At 41.9% G+C, this 27,093-nt stretch overlaps 1 long non-coding RNA gene across 2 annotated transcripts; it reads right to left on the bottom strand.

Annotated features, from left to right (window-relative positions):
* Positions 1 to 23,665: 23,665 nt before the first annotated feature.
* On the bottom strand, positions 23,666 to 26,379 carry LOC309371189. 2 transcript variants are annotated; one of them, XR_014168860.1, is made up of 3 exons: positions 26,244 to 26,379; positions 25,148 to 25,444; positions 23,666 to 23,970 (listed from the first exon to the last, which is right to left on the bottom strand). It is a non-coding gene; the product is annotated as an uncharacterized lncRNA (long non-coding RNA). The 2 variants fall into 2 exon arrangements; XR_014168861.1 differs by lacking the exon at positions 23,666 to 23,970 and adding an exon at positions 24,242 to 24,760.
* Between the last annotated feature and the right edge of the window lie 714 nt (positions 26,380 to 27,093).

Here is a 27,093-nt window from a genome sequence, read left to right on the forward strand (position 1 = left end):
CCCTCACAGTTTGATTTTCTGGGTTTTTTTTAAAAAAAATGTAATTACAACACTGTTGCTTTTAGATACAAGGAACAAGTGTTTTGTTTTTAAACAGGTGACTCATAAAACGAACAAACATCCCATATAGGAAAAGTTATATTGTCGTAAAAGTTCCACGGGTTGTCATGAAAGTTAATTTCTGGGGTGCCCCCAGGCAAGGGAGCTCCAGCATGTATGCAATGCAATAAATCAAGGTGTATCCCAAGACCACCTCTGCAAGCTGAGGAACTAAGGCTGTTAGGCAGCAGAAACACTAGGTAAATACATTCAAAATGTATTTATATTCTCCCAGCTTTGTCCTTCTTCTGTCTCAGAGACATGACCTTCCGCAAACCACCGTTGTAAATCTATACTGTCCTCCTCCTTTCAGGAAGGTTCAGGAGAAGGTGGGGTGGTCTCCACCATTCCTCTTTTGTCCAGTCCCTGACACCAGGTTACCATTTGCACCAGGCCCTCCTAGTAGTCCAGTATGAATCCTGCCTGGCAGATGTCTATCCATTCACCAACATGATTCAGTAACTGCAACAGTGGATCTGATAGATTACAGATAGTCCAGTGAGGATCACTAAGTCTGGAGGAAGGACCATAGCAGGATTAGGGATGCCAGAGAATTCCAACGAAAACAGGGAGCAGAAATTGCCCATTGTTATGTACTAAGTTTGGATTCTAGAACAATAGGCAGGTAGGATCCTAGAATGCAACAGCCTGATTGGCATGCAGGAGCAGCCCAATCAGGCTTCAGGAAGGATGCAGAATCAGCCAATCAGATGGGACCCATCGTGTAAATAATGTATACAAAGCCAGAGGTTTTGGGGGGAATTTATTCACTGTTTTATGAGCTGCAATAAAGAGTATATTTCACCCATGTTTTCTTATTTGTCTCATGTATGGAACAGAAATCAATTCATCAATACAATCAGTATTCACTGTTGTTGTTTTCAGTCTGCAAATGATATCATGGAATCATATAATTGTAGAGTTAAAAAGGACCCTGGGGTTCATCTAGTGTAGAGCTTTCCAAACTGTGTGTCATGACACGTTAGTGTGTCGGCTGCAGTGTGTAATATGTGTCCATATTTCTTGTAAGGGGTTAGTTTAACCTCTGGTTTGCTCATAAAAATGAATTACTGTGTCACGAAATGATGCAAAACTGAATTACTGGGTTACAAAATGATGCAAAACTGAATTAATGGGTCACAAAATGATGCATGTCTTAAAAATGTGTCACCAACATGAAAAATTTGGAAAGCTCTGATCTAGTCCAATGCCCTGCAATGAAGGAATATGCAGCTGTCCCAACTGGGGATTGAACCTGCAAACTTGGCGTTATCAGCACCACGCTCTAAGCAACTAAGCTACCCCCACCGTCCTTTGCCTGGCATTTCATTTGCACTGAAATGAACGGGGTAGAATAACATAATGACTGTGCAACTTACATAATTGACATCATTTTGCCACAGTGGACAGTGAGACAGAAAATATAGTTTGGGGCGTAAGATTCATTGCAGCGCTAACTGTAGTGCCCATGGGGCAGAATGGAGAATGTTGCTTTACTACACCTCTACATAGGGCACAATTGTCTGATTCCTCTTGCCTGGCTTGTCCTGCATCCAGTACCACACATCTCCCTGCTCCGAATGCTGTCAAAAGGGGATGCATGAATGATGTGACCTGAACCCCACTTCGCAGCCCCACACCTCCCTTAGTCCACTGCTGGTTTGGGAGAAAAGAGACTTGAAGCAGCAGAGCACAGTAAGGTTAAAACAGTGGTACCTCGGGTTAAGAAGAGAAGAAGAAGAGTTTGGATTTGATATCCCGCTTTATCACTACCCGAAGGATTCTCAAAGCGGCTAACATTCTCCTTTCCCTTCCTCCCCCACAACAAACACTCTGTGAGGTGAGTGGGGCTGAGAGACTTCAGAGAAGTGTGACTGGCCCAAGGTCACCCAGCAGCTGCATGTGGAGGAGCGGAGACGCGAACCCGGTTTACCAGATTACGAGTCCACTGCTCTTAACCACTACACCACACTGGCTCTCAAGTAAGTACTTAAGTACTTAATTCATTCCGGAGGTCCGTTCTTAACCTGAAACTGTTCTTAACCTGAATCACCACTTTAGCTAAGGGGGCCTCCTGCTGCCGCCACGCCGCCGGAGCACGATTTCTGTTCTCATCCTGAAGCAAAGTTCTTAACCTGAAGCACTATTTCTGGGTTAGCAGAGTGTGTAACCTGAAGCGTATGTAACCCGAGGTACCACTGTATAAGGCAGGTGAGGAGGGTGTTTCTATTCTTCATCCCCACCCAACCACACCATTCTCCACTTTGTACGTAAATAGAGTGGACCATTCAGCAGGCAAATGTATTTGCCCCCCCCCCCATGGCTGGCTCAGCTCTCAGAAGCATCAGACCCACAGCTTTTGGGTATGAAAATCACTGGCCTAGCACAATGAATTAATTGCTGCTACAGTGCAAATTTCAACAGCAGCATATGGCTACGGAAAAAAAATGTTTGCTGCAGTTCGGAGGGGGGACTTTGAGGAGGCTATATTTCTGTCTGTAAAAAAAATAAAACAGAATGCCCCCCCTTTTGATTTCAGAGTGAAAGAACCAGGAGTTAGCCAATATAAAATTAACGTGATATATCATGCAGCAGAAGGATTCAAGCACATAGTTTATGGTGATAAATGATTTTCCATGACAGCAAAAATATGACAATGAAAGGAAGACAAATGCATTTCCTGGATTGACTCAGTAATTCTGATTAGGTTGCCTTTCCTGTAAAGGATTATGTAGGACAAGCTGACATGATCACCTGGAATTACCTAATCCAATAGGCATTACGTGTGACAGATAAAACATCTGCTTAAAGAAAATAAAGTGCACTTAGCCATGGGGCTCAAGATGCTGACCAAAACCAGATCAAATAAAAGGCATAGAGTTTCCCCAGCAAAGACACTGTCGAGAGCTTGCAAACAATTTATAGTCCAACAAAGCCATGCCTTTGCCATCCATTTCAACTCCTATTGATTAGCAAGCTGCAGCTCACTTGACCAAGCTAATTGTACAACCCACTGAAGGAGGACTGTGAATGAGATTTAAAGCGGAGTCACTCCAAGAAGGGCAGGGCTGTAACAAAAGAGACCGTTCCAAATAAACGTTGGGAAGAAGTAAACGTAAATTGCTCAGAGGCAGCCCTAGGCAAAGCAGGGCCACAGTTACACAGCTCTCTCAGATGCGCACCATTCATGTAATTCGCTGCAGTCCCAAGCATATGTCCTAGAAAGGCAAGTCCTGTTGAATTCAGAGGGACTTAATTTTCTTTAAAATATATTTTTAGTAAAGATTTCTGAGTTTACAAAAATACATGCATTGTCTCTTTTTTCAAGTTGTGTTTTCTACAGATCAGTTTCATTCGTTGAGAGACATTAATGTTGCATACAGTGTTAGGTTAGGAAGAAAAGAAGGGGGAAAGGGGGAAGGGGGGAACTGGTGAATGGTGTTGGGTGGCAATACTCCTCTTCTGCTTAGTGTATGTGTGGAGTTTTGTGTCATTGTCATGTGTGGGTTCTCTTAATATTCGCTTGTTGTATTGCCTTGGTGGTGAGAGAGGTTGGGAGTGGCGTAGGGTGTTGTTGGTTGTCTTTGGTTGGCTGTAATGAGATTTGTTTTTGTGTGAGAGTGGGGTATGTGTGTGCGTTTTTTTGGATCAGGTTAGCCAGATTGATTTGTCTGCTGTTGGCGGATTCTTGTTCTTCTCTTGTTGGGCTGTTATGTATGTGATAAAGGGGAACCATATCAGGATGAAGGCGTCTTCTATTTGGAGGGACTTACTTTTGAGTAGGATTGGGAGAGAAACTCAATTCCGTTCACATTTAAGTGTGAACTTATCAAATTTTCACTTTCTGAAATATTACACAGACCGAAATACAGCTGTCCTTTGAAATTCATGTTTCTCTGAATTTTGCAGTGCACTTCTCCTGCCAAACAATGTGTATAAAGAGGTATATACCAGGATGAATGCATATATTAGTGAAAATAACACAAGGGTGCATTACATTCAGGGAAATGGCTTTGCAAAAATGTACATAGGAAGGGAAATTGCAGACTACAATGTTCCTATGCCATGGGTAGACAAACTAAGGGCCGGGGGTTGTATCCAGCCCAATTGCCTTCTATATCCAGCCCACGGACGGTCCTGGAATCAGTGTGTTTTTACGCAAGTAAATGCGTCCTTTTTAAAAAAATGCATCTCTGGGTTATTTGTGGGCCCTGCCTGGTGTTTTTACATGAGTAGAATGTGTGCTTTTATTTAAAATGCATCTCTGGGTTATTTGTGCGGCATAGGAATTCGTTCATATTTTTTTTTCCAAAATATAGTCCGACCCCCCCCCCACAAGGTCTGAGGGACAGTGGACCAGCCCCCTGCTGAAAATGTTTGCTGACCCCTGGCCTACGCAGATAAATTTGCACTAAAAGGCAGACGAATTTTCACACAGACCTTTTAAAAGATGTATCACAAACTGTTATGAAAATGTGGAGAAATGAGCATTTTAATTGTTATAATCTATAGGTCAGTTATTATTGTCACATATCAACAGACAAATATCTAATATTGAAGTATGATATAATATACTAATGAAACTAATGATAATGATAATGATAATTTGTACCCCGCCCATCTGACTGGGTTGCCCCATCCACTCTGGGTGGCTTACAACACAATATACAAAAACTCAAGAGAAGATCACATATTAAAAACTTCCTGATACAGGGCTGCTTTCAGATGTCTACAGAAGATCATATAATTATTTATCTCTTTGACATCTGACAGGAGGGCATTCCACAGGGTGGGTGCCACTACTGAGAAGGCCCTCTGCCTGGTTCCCTATATTTCACTTCTCACAATGAGGGAACCACCAGAAGGCCCTCAGAGCCTCAGTTTCTGGGTTGAATGATGTGGGTAGAGATGCTCCTTCAGGTATACAGCACTGAAGCCATTTAGGGCTTTAAAGGTTAAACAATCAGCATTTGTACACATTTGAATATTTGCAGAAAACCTGCCTCAGTTTTACAGACAGGAAATTAAGGGATTTGGAGGTGGGAGAAAAATTAAATGAATTTGTTAGACACTTAAAACAATACACCACTTGAAACAGTCACGGCTTCCCTCAAATAAACCTGGGAAGGGTAGTTTGTTAAAGGTGCTGAGTTGCTAGGAGACCTTTATTTCCCTCACAGAGCTAGAATTCTCACAGTGGTTTAACAGCCAATCCCTCTTTTTCTCACAGTGGTTTAACAGCCAATCCCTCTTTTTCCCATGGAACTCTGTGAACTGTAACTCTGCGAGGGGAAAAGGCACCTCCTAGCACCCTTAACAAACAACATTTCCCAGGATTATTTGGGGAAAGTCACAATTGTTTAAAAAGTGGTACAGTTCTGCTTTGAATGTGGAGGACAGATGGTGCCATAGTTGACTGGGAGTTCTTGTACAACAAGTCTACTTCCAAAAAGGATAATATTTGCTCTGATGCAATGTCATCTAACCTCCCCATAAGCAAATCATGATGAATCCATCATACAGAGGTGTCTGAAAGCACCTTAACTGCAACACACTTCAACAGGGTTAGTTCTCACATTCAGCTCCTTATTTTTAAGGTACAATGATATCACGTGATGGACACGTACAACAGCTCCTTGAGTTCAGGGCATTGTCATCTCTGGCTAACGGATGAGCGCAATGAATTTCTCACTGTCTCCATTCTTTATCCGGCTGTGGGATCCTTTCACATTGCTGACATGAGGAAATAATAATAATAATAATAATAATAATAATAATAATAATAATAACAACAACAACAACAACAACAACAACAACAATTTATTATTTATACCCCGCCCATCTGTTGGGCGGCTCCCAACAGAATTAGAAACACAATAAAACACCAAACATTAAAAACTTCCCTAAACAGGGTTGCCTTCAGATGTCTTCTAAAAGTCAGATAGTTGTTTATTTCCTTGACACCTGATGGGAGGACATTTCGCAGGGTGGGCGCCACTACCGAGAAGGCCCTCTGCCTGGCTCCCTGTAACTTCACTTCTCACAGGGAGGGAACCACCAGAAGGCCCTCAGAGCTGGACCTCAGTGTCTGGGCTGAATTCCCCACTGGTGTTTGTGTTTGTGTGTGTTGAGGGAGGGCATTGTCCCATGCTGAGAAGCGGGGTGGAACAAAGTGAAGCAGCACACTCTTTATCTGGCTGTGTGGATGTTATTGGCCCAGAGATGGAAAGAAGACAAAGACCCAACCAGAGAAGAATGGCAGATTAAGTTGATGGATTATGCCAAAATGGCAAAAATGACCGGAATAATCAGAAGACCAAAATTTTAATAAGGAATGAGGAAAATTTACAATTTATCTTAAAAACCATTGTAAACGGCTACCGGTAAATCTGTTAGCAGGATTAGAATTACATTTGTAGTTTAATGATGAGTTTTGGACATAATGGAGATGTAAAAGATTTGGATCATCATAAAAGATGCAGGGAAAAATGATTAACAATAGGACTCCCAAAGGGGAGAAGTCCCAGAGATTCTTTGGAATCTTGTTTTTATGTTGTACATTGGATATGTAATTGTAAAACATTAATCTGAAAACCAAATAAATAAATTTATATATATATTTAAAGAAGCGGCACACTGTGTGTGGGTTGAGAGCAGCCAAGCAGATGATGTAAGCAGGGAGATGAGCAGTAAACCAAGTTCAAGATGGGTAAAGGTGTGCGCCTACAAGAGACGAGAGAGGATGATTACTTCAGCAGGAACGCTTTAAGTAGACTGGAGAAGCAGGGGAAGAAGGGAGCAAGGAACAAAGGATGGGGTCACAGCAGTGCCAGATAACCACATTCTCAAGGCTTCTGTTATATTTGGAAGCACTGCAGCTCTGAAAAAGATGTTGTGGAGTATCAACCAAGAGAAAGCTTCACACACACTTCAATTTTTTTTACAATTTGAAATAAACATTTTACAAACTCGATATCCAATGCCTTCCCTTCTTCGCTTTCTGTGATTTGTTTTACATACCGTCCATTCTTGCACATTTTACTATAACCATTCAAGTCAGTTTTCCTTTTTTACACCAAACATTAATTACACTGCTGAATTTATCTTAATGCCGCCAGCGTTTTCAGTTGTGTAGGGTCATTTCCCATATACCGTATTTTTCGCTCTATAGGACGCACTGGACCATAGGACACACCTTGTTTTAGAGGGGGAGAACAAGAAGAAAAAAATCTCCCCCTCTCTGCTCAGCGCCCCTTCAGCGAAGCAGCAGGAGAAACAGAGCCCCTTCCATTTCTCCTCCCGCTCTGCTGAAGCCAGGAGAGTCTTGTTCTCCCAGTTTCAGCGAAAGTAACCTGAAGCTTTTGGAGTGCTATGCCTGAAGCCTTCAGAGCGCAGCAAGAGTACCCACTGTGCTCTGCAGGCTTTGGTTCCTTTTGCTGAACCCAAAGCCTTCGGAGCGCAGCGGGAACTCACACTGCGCTCCGAAGGCTTCAGGCAGCCGGCCATCCCTGAAGACCCCTCTTGCTCTCCAGGCTTCAGCGAAAGCAACGCGAAGCCTCCGGAGCGTGGAGGGAGCACTCCCTCTGTGCTTCGGAGGCTTCACGTTGCTATCGCTGAAGCCAAGAAGCCTGCATTCACTCCACAGGACGCACAAACATTTCCCCTTAATTTTTGGAGGGGGAAAAGTGTGTCCTATAGAGTGAGGAATACGGTATTTAATAAATGTTTTCCACTCTTCTTTGACTATATGTTATTGCTCTCTTACTCTATGTGTTGAACCTGCCAGTTCTTCACATTCTAACATCTTAAGTTGCCAATCCTCTTTGTCTGGGACCTCCCTCATTTTCCATTTTTGAGCTAACAAAACACAGGCTGCTGTTGTTGCATACATAAATAAGCTTTTTTGACACCAAGGAATTTGGTTATTTCCAGTTTAAAGGGGAGGGGGAAAGAGAGAGAGATAGCTTCCTTAGAATGCAGCAGGGGGAAATTGGCACCACAATGCTACAGAATGTTCAGAGGCCCATCTCTTACAACTGGAAGGAAGGGCCGGGTTTTCTTGCAGGTGATAAACTTGTTTGTGGACTGCCCTGCTTCACACTGCACAAAGGGCCTCATATGATTGAACATTCCCTGCACACAGAAAACTGGGGGTCAGGGAGAAGGGATCTAGCCAAGTTCTCTCCGAAAGCCTAGCTTTTAATGCATAGAAGACTCAAACAAGCGAATGCATACCTGCACTCTGAAATTGACACCGCCCAGACCACCCCAGCAAGAACTTTTTTTGAGAGGAAGCTGTTTATAAATGCTTTCAACTAAAATAAAAACAAACTAGTTCTAAGCTAATAGCCACAAACTGCTATTTCATCTAAAGTGCAAGGCTAATATTGGAGGATGAAGACAGTGATGCTATCCTTTGATTCAGAATTACCATTAAACTACTCGTTTGCTTATCCCTGCATGTACATTGACCAGTTTACTGAATACAGCATGAATGAATAAACTAACATTAGGCAAAATGAGGATTTTTTTTTTATTATGAGGGCATTGCGCGTTAATTAGCTATAAGATTTCCCCAGAGTCTTTATATATGCAGTTTTACTTGATTGGTTTGTGGTTACTGTTTTTTCTTGCTGAAATGTATGTATTATGTGTTTGTTTGTGTCTGTGTGTATGTGTGTGTGTGTGTGTGTGTGAGAGAGAGAGAGAGAGACAGACAGACAGACAGTGATTGTGACTGCATTGCTTATAAAGTACTTCCTTTGTTTTGATATGTCAAGCAACGGGATTTTTTTTAAAAAAAATAACGAAGTTGCTTCATTTCAAAATACACATATTTCTAGTTGTCATTTCCAGTTTTCTTCCTGAAGATTGATGTCTGAACAGTTGCAAAAAAAAAGCAATGTGCATATTTATAATTTACGTCTTTATTAGAAGGAAGTGTTTAATGAGAGCTGGTCTAGCGTAGAAACGAAGACCTGGGGAATTCAGACCACATCCTGCATGCATTGAAAGTACACACAAGCACACTTGAGTCTGCATGAACTGCCCCCTGCTCCATGGCCAAGCCCTCTGTGCATTTGGCCAGTGCATGAACGAGCTCTTACTGGCATAGAGAAGCTCTATGCATATATATCAGTATAATTCCTTTCTGAGTTATGGAGGATATGCCATCTGTAACCAGCCCTAGGCCTCAACAGTACAGTACCGTATTGGCCCGAATATAAGCTGCACCTTTAAAATTCGGGGTGGGGGGGAGAGAGAAAAAGTCAATACCCGAATATAAGCCGCTCTCTTAAAATTTCACAAACACTCACACCCATTCCGTTTTTCTGTATGTCTGTTTCATCAAGCAATAGTGTCAAAGCCTGTTTTTGTAAGGTTGCGAATTTGAGCCGCATTTTAACTTTTCACGGTCAGAATTCGGGGGGGGGGGGAGTGAGGCTTATATTCAGGCCAATATGGTAATATACTTATACATTAAATGAAATGTCTATGTGATGTTGTTACGAGCTATTTTTTTTTAAAAAAACCACTATATTGTTCATATTATAACACTTGCTTATTTTTAGTTGATGATTGTGGTTTATGGTTTACATTGGAAGATATAAAGGCTTTTTAAACAACAACACAATCTGGGACTTTTCTGTGCTTGATCACTGAGCTGTGGCTTCTCCAGATGAAAAGAAAGTATAGCCGCTTGAAATGAAGGTGGTCCAGTGGGCTGCAAATCCAGACCAATGTGCTTTTGTATCATTTAGATATCATTTTTGGTGTATGAAACAACTCTATTGGATATGCCTTTAAGGAATGGGCCCAACAAACAAGAAAGCTGAGATCTTTTGTGAAGCAGATATCAGATGCTTCTCTGGGCTTAGGATAAGAGCAGTCAAATTGTCAGTGCCACAGAACCTAAGCAGGTGTCAGTTTTATCTCCCATGATAATAATCAGAAGTTGAGTTCCATTTCAGCATTGGTTCCAGAAAGGCAGCTTGTGGACTGAAGGCACAGGACTGGAATCTGGCACAAGGAAACAAACTGAAGAGCAAACAGAGCAGAACTTGTTATCAACAGTACAGAACTGTTGTTGTCGTTGTTTAGTAGTTTAGTCATGTCCGACTCTTTGTGACCCCATGGACCAGAGCACACCAGGCACTCCTGTCTTCCACTGCCTCCCGCAGTTTAGTCAAACTCATGCTGGTAGCTTCGAGAACACTGTCCAACCATCTCGTCCTCTGTCGTCCCCTTCTCCTTGTGCCCTCCATCTTTCCCAACGTCAGGGTCTTTTCCAGGGAGTCTTCTCTTCTCACGAGGTGGCCAAAGTATTGGAGCCTCAGCTTAAGGATCTGTCCTTCCAGTGAGCACTCAGGGCTAGTTTCCTTCAGAAGGGATAGGTTTGATCTTCTTGCAGTCCATGGGACTCTCAAGTGTCTCCTCCAGCACCATAATTCAAAAGCATCAATTCTTCGGCAATCAGCCAAACTAGTACAGAACTACCGTGTAGCTTATCTGTATTAGCAAAAATAGCTCTAGCAGAACCATAAAACCATAGAATAATAGAAATGTAGTCCTTTCCCCCAACATGGGTCTTGAACCCACAGCCCTGTGATTAAAAGTCTCATGCTCTACCAACTGAGCGGCATTGCTGGGGAGCAATCATATGACTCTCCAACAGAAGAGTTCTGCTTGTTTCCTCCTTGCTATGCAAGAAAGATGCTAAGCAAACCCTATCATGTGTTTAATTTTCCAGTTGATGGATATGTGGAGACTGAGGGAGGAAAACTGGATTAAATTATTAGGATTCCTCCCACCACACACACCTCAGCTCTATGTTCTCTCTTGAATCAGAAAGAAAGCATAGGCTATTTTTCACCCTGAAAGTTCTGCTTCTCGTCACATAAGGGACTGGGGGTTTTTTTTGGCTTTGCCTTTTTTTTTAACAGCAACAAAAAAACATTAGTAACATAATAGCCTTGTGGATATCCAAGTCTCCAAAGGCAGGCGTAAGGAGGAAAGCAGGAATATTTCAGTTCAGTGCTGCTCACCCCATCTGATCAACCCCATGGGCTGGCAGGAACACAGCAATATGGCTGGGTTGTCTCAGGCCAAATGGGCTTCAATGCTAATCTTCCTTCTGTTTCTTCTTTTCCTGTTTTTTTCGCTGGGACACATCATTCTGTTGTACTTGAGGGTTCACACACTTCAGTGCGGCTGTTTTATTTCACTCCTCGCTCAGTGCAAAGTACAATGAAAGCCAGGAAAGAAGACTTGAGATCTGCACACTGTCAGTGGTACATAGTTCTGGCTGTTGTTTCCGTTTGATGCCTTCAGTTTTATCCAAGGATTATGCAGGATGGGAATAAAGGAAGATTTACATGCCTGAACATGGGTCAAATGATAGTCAGAAAACACATGTGTTCCAGCTTTTTCACCTGTGTGCTTTTCCTGGCCAGCATTCCTTGAAAAGTCTTCTAACCAACTGTGGCAGAAATTGCTGATAGGAGCTTTCTTCTTATACTTAGTTGAAATGGAGTACAGTTTTTGTTTATTTCTAAGGCTTTTGTTTTATTCTGGCATCAGTTTAGCCCATATCATCATATAGATCTATATTTAGAGATAATAACTTCCTAATGCTCCATCGCATTCTAGCATGATGAAGAAACAGAACCAGGATAAGGGTATGCAAATGAGGGGAGGGGCTATGCAGAAAATTACTGACTTGAGTTATCCAGGGGTTGGGAAGAAGGTTTGGAGCCCGATCCTAGCCATTTTTGCTCCGAACTAAGGCACACTTGACGCGGGTGGCGCTGTGGGTTAAAGCCTCAGCGCCTAGGGCTTGCCGATCAAAAGGTCGGCGGTTCGAATCCCCGCGGTGGGGTGTGCTCCCGTTGTTCGGTCCCAGCGCCTGCCAACCTAGCAGTTCGAAAGCACCCCCGGGTGCAAGTAGATAAATAGGGACCGCTCTGGTGTTTCCGTGTGCAGCTCTGGCTCGCCAGGGCAGCGATGTCACGCTGGCCACGTGACCCGGAAGTGTCTTCGGACAGCGCTGGCCCCTGGCCTCTTGAGTGAGATGGGCGCACAACCCCAGAGTCTGGCAAGACTGGCCCGTACGGGCAGGGGTACCTTTACCTTTACCTAAGGCACTCTTAGTGGGTGGCGCTGTGGTCTAAACCACAGAGCCTAGGGCTTGCCGATCAGAAGGTTGGTGGTTTGAATCCCCACAACGGGTGAGCTCCTGTTGCTTGGTCCCTGCTCCTGCCAACCCAGCAGTTCGAAAGCACGTCAAAGTGCAAGTAGATAAATCGGTACCGCTCCAGCGGGAAGGTAAACGGTGTTTCTGTGCGCTGCTCTGGTTCGCCAGAAGTGGCTTAGTCATGCTGGCCACATGACCCGGAAGCTGTACGCTGGCTCCCTTGGCCAATAAAGCGAGATGAGTGCTGTAACCCCAGAGTCGTCCGCGACTGGACCTAACGGTCAGGGGTCCCTTTACCTTAAGGCACACTTGGACTCAGTGGAACCTGAATTAAAACTCAATTTTGCAAAATGTGCCAATTGGAACAAAGATCCAGCAATTCCTCCTGCAAAGTCACCTATCACATACTGTCAAATTTTGAATGCTACTGAATGTTGTCAGCTTTCAAATCTTATCTAATATTTGCTAATACTTGATATGTTGACCACTACATATCAGATGCTATCAAAATAATGCCAGTGATTGCATGCCAGCTGTCAGATACTGTCAATTGTTGAAAAACTTTCAGATGCAAGGGGAGGGGGAGATGTAGAATATCAAACATCCGTGCAAAAAAAATACTAGGAACACTATAGAATATTTACCATAAATATCTACAAAGGGAGAGGCCTGTCAAAATGATAGGCATGTTCCAGTCTTGTATAACCATTTGCTATTGATTTTTAGCTTGCTTTTCAGCCAAAATTAGGGCACAAAGCAATGTACAGGAAATAGTAATTTAAGTACCATAAAAAGGGAAATTTACATCTAAAAGTAAAGAACAGACCACAGCAGAAGATGAGAGGGATAGTCAAATTCAAGTAAAATATTCTCAGCAGAGAATCAGGAATGTGCATGCCTTTCTAGAATGTCTTACTCCCCTTGAAGCAAGTTGGTGAGACACACACACACACACAGCAGTTCCACAGAAAAGAGACCACAACAGAGAAGACCCTGTACCTATTCATAACCCACAACCGGATTGTGATGTCAGAAGGGTGGTTGTGTGTCCTACTTTACGGAGGGCATTCCTCTTTTTGGTAATGTGTGTCCTCTTTTTTTGTCACTGTGTAACTGGCCAACGGGGACACAGGTGGCGCTGTGGGTTAAAGCCTCAGCGCCTAGGACTTGCCGATCGAAAGGTCGGCGGTTCGATTCCCTGCTGCGGGGTGCGCTCCCGCTGCTCGGTCCCAGCGCCTGCCAACCTAGCAGTTTGAAAGCACCCCCGGGTGCAAGTAGATAAATAGGGACCGCTTACCAGCGGGAAGGTAAACGGCGTTTCCGTGTGCGGCTCTGGCTCGCCAGAGCAGCGATGTCACGCTGGCCATGTGACCCAGAAGTGTCTCCGGACAGCGCTGGCCCCTGGCCTCTTAAGTGAGATGGGCGCACAACCCCAGAGTCTGTCAAGACTGGCCCGTACGGGCAGGGGTACCTTTACCTTTACCTTTAACTGGCCAATGCAGATTGGCATCTGGGTGTGGTGGGTCCATATTGTAGGAGGTGCTGTTTCAGGTACACAGAGCCCAGATTATTCAGGGCATTGATGTTCTATATGATGTCTGGTGAACATCTAGCTGGCAGCCAAAGTTAACTTTAAATCATTGGCTAGAGTCATGCAGAGAAAAATGAGGAATCAAATTAAAGTGCAGAGCACGTAGATCTTCCAAACACACAAACACAAGCACACACACACACACACACACGGAGTGCTTTGCCAATTTGCTCCCTAAATCATAAAGGCTTTGGATATAATATACAGTTTGAAGAATGGGAAAGGTTGTGGAATGAAAGGATAAAATTTACAGCCTGTAATGCTTTGAAAGAGAATATGATGAAAATGATGTATAGATGGTATATTACACCAGTGAAATTAGCTAAAATGTATAAGACAAATAATAAGTGTTGGAAATGTAAAAAAAAAGAAGGAACATTTTATCATATGTTGTGGGAATGTAAAAAAGTAAAGAATTTCTGGGAAATGATATATAATGAGATGAAAAAGATGTTGAAATATACATTCTTAAAAAAACCAGAAGCATTTTTACTTGGTATTATAGGTCAGGACATTAAGATGTTAAATTGTTTTTATATGCAACAACTGAGGCAAGGGTATTGTTAGCCCAGAAATAGAAACAAGAAGAAATTCCGACGAAAGAAGAATGGCAGACAAAATTAATGGACTATGCAGAATTGGACAAAATGACAGGAAGGATTCGAAACCTGCGGGACCAGAGATTTACAGAAGATTGGAAGAAGTATATGAATTATTTGAAGAGCAACTGTAATCAACAAATTACGCTAGTAGGACTACAAGAAGTTTTCTAAGGAGAAATATAGGAAGTGTTACAAAGTAGAAAAAGATAGAGATATTGGTTATGAGTTTGAAATGTATTGGGAAGATAAGAAATGCATACTGAGAGATTAGATTGGAAAATTTTCAGCCAGGATTGATCGAAGTCAAAAATTTGAATAAGATGTTAAAGTATGTTTAATTACTGTTGAAAATGATATGTTAAAAAAACTAATAAAAATTATATTTAAAAAACAACAACAAATTAAAGTGCAGAGCATGTAGATCTTCCAAACACACACAAACACACACACACACACGGAGTGCTTTGCCAATTTGCTCCCTAAATCGTAAAGACAAAAGAAACCAAAATGGAAAATGCTGGGCATAATCTTTGAAAGCTATTGGCTCCGGGAGTTCTTGTGTCAGGTTGGTTGAAATGAGCCCTCGCTGGCCACTCACTCAAGAGCCTAGGTGTTATGGACTGTTTTATGAACGTTCCAGCAGTTCATATATTTTAAAATAAACTGTCAGTGTGCAAGGCCTGGGGACAAATAGAGCTGTCTATAGGAAAGGCTGCAAAGTAGGGTGTGCCTGTGCTTTCAGGATTCCCGTTCAGTTCAATGGAAGTTTTGCAGAAGACTTTCCACAACGATTACACCCAAGCGTATTTGCTGCTAGCCTCTAATCCATATGAAGATCTATATCTATATCTATATCTATATCTATATCTATATCTATCTATCTATCTATCATCTATATGCATATGCTTTTCAGGTTTATACATTACAGTCATGTAACATTTCCAAATTTGACTTCCTTCCCCCTCTTTTTGTGGTTCCTTAAATTTATTTTTAGTATCTTCTGCATCTCTAAATTGCTCATTTTTTCATCTACTTTAAATATATACTCTTATGAAACTGCAGGTTATTATCCTGCCAATGTTCTTATCTGTTTACAATTTATCTCTAAGCATTCAATAAACCATTTCCATTCTTTTATAAAATGTTTGTTGTCTTAATTTCTTATTCTTCTGGTAAGTTTTGCCATTTCTGCATATTCCATAACTTTTTGTATCCATTCTTCCTTTGCCGGGACTTCTGCTTCTTTCCATTTTGGGGCAAGTAACATTCTTGCCGCTGTAGTCGCATACATGAAGACGTTTCTGTACAGTTTCGGTAGTTCTGCCCCTATAATTTCCCCCCAAAAGCTGTTTTGTTTTTACAAGTTATTTTAAACATCCTTTTCAATGAAGATTTATATTTAGTATAAATATTCAGAAACTGTCTCCCCACCCTTTTCTTCCACATTGTTGACATCTCTGAAACTAACAAGGAAAGATTTTTACTTATTTCTGTTTCCACAAGGAAACATAGTCCACATTTGGATCTGCAGAGTTGTGAAAACTCTCCTCCTTCTATAGCCATTGACAAAAATCAGGAGTGCTTACTCAGATTATAGATGAATAATGTTAAGTTGTGGGCGAACATATCAGATGACACAGCGATTCTTCCAAAGCAGCTCTTTATTTGTAAGTTGGAGCAGAACTGAACTGAGGAGCTCAGTCAGCCTGCTTATATAGAGCTCCACTAGAATGCAACAGCAACCATTTTCTGTAACTAGCCAATCACTGAACGTCACTTTCGATCCTTCATTTGCATAACTATCTACAGTATCCCCCTGCTGGCCCAGGGTGAGAACTTCAGTACATAACAAATAAGCTTTCTAAATTCCAGTAAAAAGTGAATGATTCAGATACAATTTTTGGTGAATAACTGCAGGAAAATTAAATATAGCTACGTCCTTCCTGAACACCCCAAAATCAAGAGAAACAATTTCCATATTTGGGGGGGGCAATGTATACATTACCCAACAACAAACCTGGATTTGTCACCAAGTGCAGTCAAACCAAGTCAACCAAGGTTTAACTTTGCAATCAACCTTGCGCAGCCCTACTATATCTGTCATTGGCAACTGCATCTGAGTGCCGCAAGTTGGTTACATTCTTTTGTCCTTTACATTTTAAAATGAACAAGTTTTAGGCTATGTCATATGTGCGGAGTTTTCATCTTCTTTTAAAATTGAGTACATGAGGGGTTTTTTTTTTGGTTTTTTGTTTAGTGTCTGATTTATAATTTGGAGCGCTGAAGGTTAACACTCCCGCAAACCCCTCAGTTATATTGATAAGATTAAGATTTCCCGCCTCTTATTCATTAACCTAGACATCTAACGGTGGCTTTCATGGGCCTTTAAAAACCCTCTGACAAATGTTAATTGGGTTTAACCAGGCTTGTGAAATAAGGCTGCATTTACAAATCAGCACGTGCTGAGGCAGTCAGGGGCCATTTTACAAACTGTTGATGTCCCTCAGGGAGATCTGTGCAGTTGAACTAAAACTTTGCTCCCAGAGATCCGCAAGCTGCCTACACCCCAAATAAATCTGCGGGTTATCAATAAAGAATTCTTTAATTGGCCCGAGTGTATTATTTATTCATGGGAAGATAAGTGAGCCTTAGATTCCCTCCTTTCCCAGAAGGTTAGGGGGCCTACACACAACTCACAAATCTTTCTGGATAATCCTTTACTTGAACCAGAAATTATATTATGCTTTTGTTCTTTCATGCCGAAAGCTGCCCAAGCGAGCTGTGATTTATGAAGCTGGAGTCCTGAGTCTCCCGCCAGACAGCCCACTTAGTCACAGTAATGGCTGTGAAACAGATCATGCATTCTGAGACAGGCTATAATTTGTGCTAAAGAAACTTGTCCATTTCAATTATAAAATTTAATTTGCAAGGCTCTATAAAAGGTTATGAAGTGGAGGGGGGGCGGGAGAAGAATCCAAGGAGCCAAACATTACGTTAGTGGCATGCGTGAGAGAACCACATGCATATTGTCTTGGCCACAGAGATTGGGGGTTGTGTAGAGCATTTTCAGATCCACCCCCCTTCCCAACCTTACCACTATGGTGGCCCTGGTACTAAGTAATGGGAGAGCGGGGGCAGGGGTAAATTTGTCCATTTTGGATTCTCATTTTTTCAAGTATTAGGTTTGGTGTAGTGGTTAAGAGCGGTAGTCTCGCAATCTGGGGAACCGGGTTCGCGTCTCCGCTCCTCCACATGCAGCTGCTGGGTGACCTTGGGCCAGTCACACTTCTCTGAAGTCTCTCAGCCCCACTCACCCCACAGAGTGTTTGTTGTGGGGGAGGAAGGGAAAGGAGAATGTTAGCCGCTTTGAGACTCCTTAAAAAGGGAGTGAAAGGCGGGATATCAAATCCAAACTCTTCTTCTTCTTCTTCTGCGTCAATTTGCAATAAATAAATAAATAAATAAAGGCACCACAAAATTTTGTCAGCGTTCTCATGTACTTTTCTCCTAATACACACATTTTGTATGCAATTGGAGGAATGGCTGCTGGGAGGAGCGCAGAGAGAACAAATGCCTTGGTGCATCTGCAGCAGCACAACCGAATGCCTTCACCAGCCCTGGCTGCAACGAAACATGTCTCTCCTCTATCGGTCTTTACAGATACAGCAGGCGCTGTAATTCTCCAATGATTTGCCTTTACCCTTGAAGGCACATTTTTTCAATGTCTCCAGGAGCAGAAGGACGCCAACAATTCCCCCCCACACACACAATGCCTTTGTATATGTTACTTGCACGAACATAAGCATTTCGATGCACTTTTGCAGTTGAAGAATTGCACTGCAAAATTTGGAGAAGTGCAAATCTTGAAGGATACTTGCGATTCAGTTTGTGCATTGTTCTGCAAAATGCAAATTCGACAGGTTCGCATTTAAATGGGAATAGAATCGGATTCCCCCCCATCGCCCGTCAGGGTGACTAGCCATGTTGTGGGTGGGGGAGTTTGATTGCTCCTTTAAAAGTGTAATCCCCAGGAGATCGTATAGGGCTGAAGGACGGGAAAGACTTAAAAAAACAAAGTTCTTTAGGAAATAAGAAAAACTTAAATGGCGGGGCCTCACTCAGGAGATGAAATCTTCACAGTTCTTTTTGTTTCCCAAAGAACCATATACAGTGGTACCTCGGTTCTCGAATGTAATTCATTCCAGAAGACTGTTCAACTTCCAAAATGTTTGAAAACAGAGGTGTAAAGGGCTGGCTACAAGTTGAACTGGAAAAATTGAAAAACATGCAGTGAAAGCCATTCGACTTCTGAGGCACGTTTGAAAATGGAAGCAACTACTTCTGGGTTTTCGGCATTGAAAAAACAAAACGTTCAGCTTTCGAGACATCCGAAAACTGAGGTACCACTGTAAATGCATGAGCAAAGAGCATGTTTCTTCTTCAGAGCCGGCCTGTCCTGAATTGCTTGCCTGATATGGTGGAAACGTAAGAAACAGTGTTCTGCATATTTAAAAATAAATTTAAGGAACCGCAGAAAGAGGAGGAAGGAAGTCAAGTTTTGAAATGTTAAAATGACTGTAACATTAGTGAAATGTATAAACCTGAAAAGCATAAATAAAATAAAAGATGAAGAAGAAAAGAAAACCACTGCTTCTGCTGGCAGGGGCAAAAGGAAGAAGATTTGGTGTGCAGTCTTGTGGCTCGTATTCTCCGTTGCCAGGCAGAGAAGCCATGCAGCAACACTTTACAGAACGCCCCGGTTCTGGCTGAGTTGGGTGAGAGCTGGGGCATTCCTGAGTGCCATGTTGCTACTTGGCTTCCTTGTCCCAGGGCGAAGAAGCTGAGTGGTAACATTTTGTGGAGCACCCCAGCTCTCACTGAGTCTGGCTAGAGTTGGGGCATTCTGACAGGGGCAGAGTGTGGGGCATAGTAGCAGGGCAGGGACAGGAGACAGCAGTTCCTCCATCACCTCAGATGGTAAAAAGGGCTATCCAGTCCTTCTTTATTGCTCTGCCCGGCCCCTCCTCAACCTCTTATGGATTAAAGCGACATGATTGGGAATCAATATTAAGTAGACTTGCTTCTGAGCAGCACTTTTTCAATGGCACAGATCTCTCTCTCATTCTACAGAACTTGCAGCAGGCATGAGAAGCCATTGACACTTGAGATGAATTGTTTCATGTGGAATTACTGTCATTTAAACATCATGCTGCAAACCTTAGACTTCAGCTTTAATAATAAAAAATGACCATGTTCTTGAGCCGCCCTATGATGAAATATTTGCTACACTCTTTAAGATATATTTATGCAGTTGTCAGCTATGACTTTGCAGAAATTTACAGCCAAAACATTTCTGGAGATCCTTTGGAGTGCACCCAAAAGAAAGCTGGGCTTTGCCCTACTAAACATTTCTCCAAGGTTTGTGTCATAGTTGTTTCCTCTCAATAATTTGTTTCCTCTCAATTGATGGAATTTTTAGTTGGTCTCTTCAATCAGCTCAGTCACATCAGTAGATCTCAGCCAGTCTTCCTTTTTTAGGAGATGGAAAAGATGGTAGCAGTGCAGAAAGGAAACCAATGCGTGCTTGATTATAAATATTTGTGAAGTATTATTAATCTAAATGTTAACAATTAAAGTATTATTAATCTAAATGTTAACAAAATGTTAAATCCTTCTTTGGATTTCTATTCTGGAAAAAGAACCTGCCAGAGACAACTCATTTTGGCCAGGAAAATACATAGTTTCACCTAGAACTCAGCGACATTAGTCAAGAAACTTTGAATGCACTATGAAGGTGCAACAGCAGATGGCGCCAAATAGCAAAAGAATATTTCTAAGTGATTTTCCATAGAGTTTTTTTCTTTTGTTATAACAGTTTAATTTCTCACTTATTTCTAGTGTTTTCCCCCGTGTGTGTAGATCCACCCCTATAGCCCAGCAGTACAGCCTGAAGTACATAACAAAAACCCGACCCCTTCAATCCATGAAAAGCTCTGGTCAAACATGTTTTGCAAATTTCTGGAGACATAAACAGATTGCATTGTATATATGGCTTTTGTGGGCCCTTACTGCCTAATGCCATCTCCCTGGGTGCTTCCAGATCACCAGTACTTTGTGGCAGCAATTCAAACATGTAATGGAACTTTACGTTTGTATAGTTTAAGTGGATTAAGCCGCTCTGTCACCCTGACACAACAAATCCATTTTTAAATGGGCTTTCTGCAGCTTGGAAAGTGATAGGAAAATGAATGAACACTCCACAAGCAAATCAGGATGAATACAGAATGAAAGTCATATAACCATCCCATAAACAAACCAGAACAAATGCCCATCCACACCATGAAATGGAAGAACATTTATACTATTTCCAACTCCGAGTAGACTTGTTAAAATGTGTAAGTTTGAATCAGAAAAGTGCGGGAGATGTAATGAGGTTGAGGATACTTTTTATCATATGTGGTGGACCTGTGAAAGGGTAGAAGAATATTGGGAAATGATATATAATGAATTGAAAAAAAAAGTTTAAAAATACCTTTCCAAAAAAAAAAAACCCAGAGTCCTTTTTGTGGGGGATAATTCAGAGGGGAACTCCAAGGCGTCAAAAAAGACTATTTATGTACGCTACTACTGCGGCCCATATTTTGTTAGCCCCAAAATGGAAAACTAGCGAGGTCCCAACCAAAGAAGAATGGCAACTTAAACTGATGGAATATGCGCAGCTTGCAGATTTAACATATAGAATAAGAGAACAAGAAGAATATGTTTCAAGAAGATTGGAAAATGTTTACTGAATATATGGGTGAAAACTGCGTTCATTTAAAAACGCTGGTAGCATTAAGATAAATTCAACAATGTAAATAGGTTTTGATGGATGTAACAATGGATTATTGAACAGTTTAGTTCATGTAAAATATGCAGGGATGTATGGTATGCAAGATGAACCAAGGAAAGAGAAGAATGGAAGCCATTGACTTAAGGTTGTTTAAATGAATGTTTTGAAATGTAAATTAAAAAAATGTATTGACTTTCCCCCAGGAATCCTGGGAACGATAGTTCACTCCTCACAAAACTACAATTCCCAGCACCCTTAACAGTTCAAGCAAAATAAATGTTTTCACAAGCTCCCGAGAAAAGAAACTCTCTAGGTGATCTCTCCTTGCTATAAATTTATTATCTTGATTTCATTTCTATTCTACTAGAATATTCTAGATGAAAGCATTGTAGGGAGTTGGAGACTAGATCATGGGTAGGCAAACTAAGGCCTGGGGGCCGGATCTGGCCCAATTGCCTTCTCAATCTGGCCCGCAGACAGTCCGGGAATCAGCGTGTTTTTACATGAGTAGAATGTGTGCTTTTATTTAAAATGCATCTCTGGGTTATTTGTGGGGCATAGGAATTCGTTCATTCCCCCCCCCCAAAAAAATAGTGCGGCCCCCCACAAGGTCTGAGGGACTGTGGACCGGCCCCCTGCTGAAAAAGTTTGCTGACCCCTGGACTAGATGACTCTTGTGGTCCCTTCCAGCTCCACATTTCTACGATTCTGTAAGTATTTGCAGCTTCCCACAGCATTTAGCATTTAAGAAGGAAAATGGGTTCCCAACATTTACATATTTTATTTATTATCTCTTTTTATTCACATATACAACCTGCTCTTCACTGTTCGCGCAATCCCAGAGTGAGGAACAACACTAAAGTACAATAAAATGATGCTTCATTGAAAAACAGCTTTTGGTAAAAACAACAATAGACTAAACATTGTAAATGCAACCTCAGGCCTACCCAGCCAGAATATTAATCTCCAGACTATTTCACCCTGCTTGATGAATCAGATAGCAATGCCTAATCCCAGTTGTTAGCCCAACAGTAATACATTATCTGGTAATTATTGTGTAAATGAAATCGCTTTTCTCCAAATAAATGACTATTGTGTTTCAAATCCTGCATATTTTCCCATTTAAATCTTAATTAGATACATATGCAAATGTGGTCTACTGATTAATTAATCAACCAAGTTTTCTTCGATTGGGTTGAAGCCAGACAAAGTTGATCCCTCCCAGCATGTAAAATCAAGGAATGAAAGAACCCCTGATCTGATGCTCATGTGACGTAATAAAGTCACTACCAGGTGACCAAACTGCATGTAAGGAATTTAGAGGATTTTGTTTGACTTCACCCTCTAGTGGTCAGAGCTGTCATTTCCACATTTAAAGGCTGGAGAGTGAAAACCGAAAATGGATGCATGTTCAGAATGCGTGAAACTTCTGCTGTGTTTTGGCAGGGCTATTTAGCCAGGAATTTTGCCTGGGGTGAAGCCACCAGAGGGTGCCATTGAGGCTCTAATAATAATAATAATGATAATAATAATAATAATTTATTTATTTATACCCTGCACATCTGGCTGGGTTTCCCCAGCCACCCTAAGCGGCTCCCAACAGAATATTAAAAACACAATAAAACATCAAACATTAAAAACTTCCATAAACAGGGTTGCCTTCAGATGTCATCTAAATGTCAGAAAGTTGTTTATTTCCTTCACCTCTGCCCAGTATACCTGTAGGAGTGTCTCCACCCCCATCGTTCAACCCAGGCACTGAGGTCCAGCTCCAAGGGCCTTCTGGCAGTTCCCTCCCCTGCGAAATGTGAAGCTACAGGGAACCAGGCAGAGGGCCTTCTCAGGAGTGGCGCCCGCCCTGTGAAACGCCCTCCCATCAGATGTCAAGGAAATAAGCAACTATCTGACTTTTAGAAGACATCTGAAGGCAATCATTAGGGAAGTTTTTAATGTTTGATGTTTTATTGTGTTTTTAATATTCTGTTGGGAGCCACCCAGAGTGCCTGGGGAAACCCAGCCAGATGGGCAGGGTATAAATAATGAATTCTTCTTCTCCTTCTCCTTCTCCTTCTCCTTCTCCTTCTCCTTCTCCTTCTCCTTCTCCTTCTCCTTCTCCTCCTTCTCCTTCTCCTTCTCCTCCTTCTCCTTCTCCTTCTTCTTCTTCCAGCAACAACCCCATGATGTAGGTTAGGCTCAGAGTTGGTGACTCATCAACAGACATTCTGTGAGCTTCATTGAAGCTTTATGCCTTTTACTTTTTCTCTTGCTCATATGCACATACTTTTGTGAGATTTCTGGTAATACCAATCATAACATTTAATGTATCTTGGAAAGTAGTGCAGCACTGTAGAAATATGTGACTCCTTTCTTCCCCAGTATATTATTTTTCAAGGCACCTGACAGGTAGAAATTGATACAGAAGGGGAGGGAATGCATTGTTTGTGTTCACTGTTGTTTTTTAAAATTTCAAGGAGCCTTATCTTGGATTTAGTTGCAGCTGGTCACTTTGCTTTTGCTAATGATTGATGAGATATCCTCATCAAAAACCTTCAAGTGAGTCATTGGAGCAGAAAGCACAAGTCCTTAGAAAATGCATTAAAAACAAAGCCAATGGAAATGGCATCAAGATTCTCCATTAACTGTCTTCTTAGACCTGGAGGGAGGGAAAGACAGGCTGAACACCAAGAATTTTCTAGTAAATAAACATATTTCTAGGGGGAAGTTCGAGGCAACTAAGAAAAATGAAATCACTCCTGCTACAAGAGTTAAACACAGCAAATCACAGAACAGAATGGTACTCGGGGAGCAAACAAGCTTGAAGTCCTTCAGGGGGTTAGCATTTTATTGAGAAAAGACAATGCAGTAGGTGCCAAAGGAAAGAATTGGATGCCATCAGTCTTCTGAGGCTCCTCGTGTAGCTTTTTCAAGAAAAAAAAAAGATCAATTAAACGCTGCTGCACATAAAAGACATTCAACCCAGTTTCATTTGGTGCAAATCGTTGGAGCCAAACTTAGTCATACACACAAATCGACCTATTGTCATCAATGGGTCTTAACTCAGTCATGATTAAACTCAAGTATCTTTGGTTTCAGTGGGTCTGCTCTACGTCCATATGGCTAAGTCTGGATTCAGCCCAATCATTCCAGAACATCTCCACAATCGAGAGGAAGCGTTGAGTCCATTGAAATCAGGTCTGGATCTACACTGACCCGTTTAACGTCATTTTCCCTTACTGGAACAATATTAGATATGGCATTTGAAAATGTCACAGGGCATACTTGTTAACTAAAATGTTTTTTACCTTGGTTTTTTTCCGTCAAATGTTAGTAATACCCACCCATGTTATTTCCCCAAACACTGTTTCTTTCCCTGCTGTTGGTCGCTGGTTGTTCTGATCCACCTACTGGTATCACATTTTAATTCTTCCTTCCTCCTTCCTCCCCTTCATGTTTCACCAATTAGCAGCATAAGGTGATTAAAAAAGGCAAGGTAATAATGCATCATGAACATAAAAAGTAGGGCGCCATGTGTCCATTTACATTATCAAAACCCTTCTCTAACCCTTCCTTAACATTAAAAACCATGAGGGAAGATCCATCCCGGTTGTGGAGAACCTCCTGATATTGCTGAACTACATCTCACATCCTCCCTGGCCACTGGCAATGCTTGCTGGGAGTTGTAGTTCAGCAACCTCTAGAAGACCAAAGGTCCCCCACATCTGATTTTAAAAAGCTGGGGCTGCAGGTAAACCTGCCCTAGGAGCTTCTGGTGAAACTCTCTGACCACCACTTGATCCATTCCACCTTGTTGGTATGAAGAGGCTTCCTACCGGGGTGACCGGTCTCCCTGCAGTTCCCTTCTTTGTCAAGAGCTGCATGGTTGGTAGTGCACACATTCCTTAATTGACACAGCGCTGCCTTGAGTCCTGGCAAGTTGTCAGCTGATGGTTGTGATGACCCTCTTTCAGATTCCTCCGTGCATTTCTCTCTTTTCTCCATCCTGCCTCGCCCAAGTCTCCTCCTTCTCTGGGCCTTTTGCTACCTCCTTTCCTGGACCTTCTTCTCCTCCCCTCTGCGGTGGCTGGTGAGATGATTCTCTGGCACACTTTGCTGCTATTGAGGGGCAACTGAGGGAGGGGAGAATAAATTCATTCTTAGCAAGGTGGTAGAGGCAACGGGGGACAGTTCCATCAGCACTGCAGTAATGCTGGGTGACATGGAACCAGTCAGGAAGCTATACAAAAAGTTTGTTATCTTTATTAAGCAAGAAAAGAACAGGAAAGACCTGACTCCATCCAGATTAAAATTAAGGCCGGTAACGAAAGTATATTATATTATATTATTTACTTCTTTCATAAAATTCATAGACCGCTTGATTGTAAAAAACACAACAACAAAAATTCAAAGCGGTTTGTGAAAAATAAAACAGTAAAACCAAGAAAAATTCACAACCCTGCTTTAAGATGATTATGATGATAATAACAATAATAATTTCTTTATTTATACCTCACCCATTCGGCTGGGTTTCCAACAGATTAAAAACAGAATAAAAATTCTGCTGCTATTGAGGAGCGGGGGGAATAAATTAATTCTTAGCAAGGTGGTAGAGGAAACGGGGGACAGTTCCGTCAGCACTGCATGTGCCTGTAGTTTCTGACTGGTCCAGAGTAGATATGGGCCCCATGATTGCCCCACCGTGGCAGTGGAATAGCATACCTTCCAACATTTCTTTCATGGATATAGGGATATCCCATTCCATACCCTCCAACATTTCTCACATGAAAATAGGGACATCCTAAGGGAAAATGGGACATCCTAGGATCAAATCAGAAACCAGGACGGCTTGTGTAAACCTGGGACTCTCCCTGGAAAACAGAGACACTTGAAGGGTCTGGAATAAATCTTGCAGCAAATTGCCTTACCTACCTGCTGCTCCTGCTTCTGCCTCAACTCCAGCAACTCTGACCATCTTTCCTCATGGTCCTGTTTCTTGCCCCACTGCAAACTCTCTCTTCCCTCAAAAACTTGGTCATGGGAGACCCTGTTGCTAAGCGCCTCCTCTGCCACCAAGTCTTTGTGACATCATCAGTGTGACATCCAACAGAAGCTTTGTGGCCACCACAAACCCCATAGCACATTACAGTATTGATTTTGTTGGCAGCCCCAGTGCTTTAATCTCATGTAAATATTCATTAGCTAACAATAAATCCCTGGCTGAAGGGAACGTATTTGAATGAGGAGTTTAATGGGAACCATTAAAAGAAAATCTTTTTGAAGGGGATTCCACCAGTAAGTAAAATGCTGCGAAATGTAATAGCTCAACCTAAGGCTGGCCTTGGTTCAGCTGTAGTTAACTATAACAAAATATCATTCGCCTATTGTTTATGTGAAAAATTGCACAGAGATCCGTCTCTGTATCTCAACAGCGCACATGAACGGCTGTGAATAGGCTTCTACAAGACTGATTATGCTATTGATTACATGCTGCCATTTTGGAATCCTGAATGGATGAGTTTGAAGATAGAGTTAATAGATTTAAATGAAAAATGAACACTATCTTTCAGTGCCCTAAAAACATACTGCATTGTAATATACCGAAGAAGTTTTGTTCAAAGGAACAGTCGGAGGAATAGGAGAAGATTACTGCATAGTATTTCCTCCCCTCGAGGAAGATGATTCTTTGTTTAAAAATTTGGGTAATGTACTCTGTCCATTTCTGATCGCTGGTTTTGTCCAAATAAATAAGCCAGATTGATAGATCCATCAGATAAACAGG

The sequence above is a fragment of the Podarcis melisellensis genome (genome assembly GCF_964234715.1).
Source record: "Podarcis melisellensis genome assembly, chromosome: 5".
In the NCBI taxonomy this organism is placed as follows: Eukaryota; Metazoa; Chordata; class Lepidosauria; order Squamata; family Lacertidae; genus Podarcis; species Podarcis melisellensis.